Genomic DNA, 3,291 nt, shown 5'->3' on the forward strand with positions numbered 1-3,291 from the left:
TCACAAGTTGAACGGCTCCTATAGAAGAAAGTTCCAATTCATGCGAGTAGTACCATATCCCAAATTCACTATTGAAGGAATCCATGTATTCTAAAAACATCAAAGGAGACAACAGCCAAGTTGGTCTTATCAAAATCTTAATTGAGTAATCAGAGTGAATATGGAGGATAGCATAATAATTTCTTAATTATATATGGTGTTTGCCTAGGGATAGTGGGTGTGGGTGTGTGTTTGAATAATATTTATCTTCACTAAAATTTGAACCATATATAAAAAAGAAAAGTTATGCTCTTGTCTTTAAAAGAACTTTCATGAGTAAAATATCATAGATTCATCCTATTTTGCATAGGTAAGATAGTGTCTTTCAGAGAGGCATGGCCCTCATCGTTATTTTTCTTCATTATTGGGAGTCCGTGGTTAGCAACATTCATCAAGCACCAGTATAGTAAGGTTAAAAGCTATACATATATCAATGCACAGGAAAATTGTTAGGTAAAAACCTAGACCGCACTGGGAACTACATATGTTATCACCTTTAACCACTTGTGATTGATGTCCATGATAACAATGGTTAAATAAACCTAGCTTACCAAGGACTCAAAAGAAGCTTTGACAATTCACACCCGGGTTCAATGGTCCATGCATTAAAAACGACCATCTCTATCATTTTAAACCTATCAACTTGTTGTTAACATCATGTTTTTTTGTTGTCTTTAGTAAGCTGTCACACTTAATTATACCTTTGAAATCTTAGCCAAGTTCAATGGATCACATAAGTACTCACCACCTCTATCAATTTCAACCCGTCAACATGTTGTTAACATAAAGACTATGCAACTCAATTTCAAATTCCAAAACTACGTTTAACAGACTATCCTATTAAATTTTCAACCTGGGTTTTAGATTTCGCCAAAGAACCATAACTAGTTGGGTTACTCTCACAAGCTAAAAAACAAGGTAACAAAACTTCATGTATGTCCTATTTATTGAGCAAATGTCTAGAAGTTATGATCCCAGCATTCTGAGAGCCAAGACCAAGGGCATTAAAAAGTCTTTATGTAGGCTGTGGATTCGTCATTTTCATGGAAAGTTAGTTATCTAGTTCATAACTATCTAAAGAGTATCATGGCAACCCATAATGTGGTTTTTTGGGGTTTTTATACCTTCTCAAATTAAGGAGATACAAACTTCATTACTGTTATCTCAAAAAAGCAAGACAACGTACCTTTTATTAGATTAGTAAACTCATTTATAAATGTCTCTTAAAGAAGCACAACAAAGATTAATGAGATGATATTTATGCAGAGTTTCATACTTATTATGCCCTACTACAGCCTATAAAATGTTATAGAGCGGAACCATCATAACTTGCTCTGTTTCATCATTTACTAGGCTGCTTATACAAGTATACAGTGTCTACATCTATGCGTAGGTATACACCGTCTACTGCTATATTTTTATGATAGAGCATGTAGTTCACAGAGTTTGTCAATAGCTTTCTACTGTATGAGTCTATTCTTTGATCCATAGTGTCTTTACTTTATAGTCCTTAGCATGCGCTTTGCCATTTCACATTGGTTTCTACTTGTCAAATGTATGCATTGTTGTACCAAAACAAGCATCCTATATGTGTATTTCTATGTATCACTTATGATTGTGTCCCAAGGATTTCTGTATACATGCTCACACCTCTCAATATCTTCCTTATCAAGAATATTTCCTTATTTGCTGACAAAATAAGCCATAAATGAGAATTATATATGTGCACTAGTTTATTATACGTATTATATGTGAGCTTTGTGACCCTTGATTATTGAAGCTGCGTTGAGAGCTAAGAGTAATTGTTTGACAAGAGCTCAAGTCTTGAAGTATGAGAGCTCATGGAAGTCTGGTCTCGTAAAAATAAGCCATCACAAGTTGAACGGCTCCTATAGAAGAAAGTTCCAATTCATGCGAGTAGTACCATATCCCAAATTCACTATTGAAGGAATCCATGTATTCTAAAAACATCAAAGGAGACAACAGCCAAGTTGGTCTTATCAAAATCTTAATTGAGTAATCAGAGTGAATATGGAGGATAGCATAATAATTTCTTAATTATATATGGTGTTTGCCTAGGGATAGTGGGTGTGGGTGTGTGTTTGAATAATATTTATCTTCACTAAAATTTGAACCATATATAAAAAAGAAAAGTTATGCTCTTGTCTTTAAAAGAACTTTCATGAGTAAAATATCATAGATTCATCCTATTTTGCATAGGTAAGATAGTGTCTTTCAGAGAGGCATGGCCCTCATCGTTATTTTTCTTCATTATTGGGAGTCCGTGGTTAGCAACATTCATCAAGCACCAGTATAGTAAGGTTAAAAGCTATACATATATCAATGCACAGGAAAATTGTTAGGTAAAAACCTAGACCGCACTGGGAACTACATATGTTATCACCTTTAACCACTTGTGATTGATGTCCATGATAACAATGGTTAAATAAACCTAGCTTACCAAGGACTCAAAAGAAGCTTTGACAATTCACACCCGGGTTCAATGGTCCATGCATTAAAAACGACCATCTCTATCATTTTAAACCTATCAACTTGTTGTTAACATCATGTTTTTTTGTTGTCTTTAGTAAGCTGTCACACTTAATTATACCTTTGAAATCTTAGCCAAGTTCAATGGATCACATAAGTACTCACCACCTCTATCAATTTCAACCCGTCAACATGTTGTTAACATAAAGACTATGCAACTCAATTTCAAATTCCAAAACTACGTTTAACAGACTATCCTATTAAATTTTCAACCTGGGTTTTAGATTTCGCCAAAGAACCATAACTAGTTGGGTTACTCTCACAAGCTAAAAAACAAGGTAACAAAACTTCATGTATGTCCTATTTATTGAGCAAATGTCTAGAAGTTATGATCCCAGCATTCTGAGAGCCAAGACCAAGGGCATTAAAAAGTCTTTATGTAGGCTGTGGATTCGTCATTTTCATGGAAAGTTAGTTATCTAGTTCATAACTATCTAAAGAGTATCATGGCAACCCATAATGTGGTTTTTTGGGGTTTTTATACCTTCTCAAATTAAGGAGATACAAACTTCATTACTGTTATCTCAAAAAAGCAAGACAACGTACCTTTTATTAGATTAGTAAACTCATTTATAAATGTCTCTTAAAGAAGCACAACAAAGATTAATGAGATGATATTTATGCAGAGTTTCATACTTATTATGCCCTACTACAGCCTATAAAATGTTATAGAGCGGAACCATCATAACTTGCTCTGTTTCA

This window comes from Lygodium microphyllum, chromosome 29 (genome assembly GCF_053477565.2).
Source record: "Lygodium microphyllum isolate KBCC chromosome 29, Lygodium_microphyllum_v1.1.10, whole genome shotgun sequence".
NCBI classification, from domain to species: domain Eukaryota; kingdom Viridiplantae; phylum Streptophyta; class Polypodiopsida; order Schizaeales; family Lygodiaceae; genus Lygodium; species Lygodium microphyllum.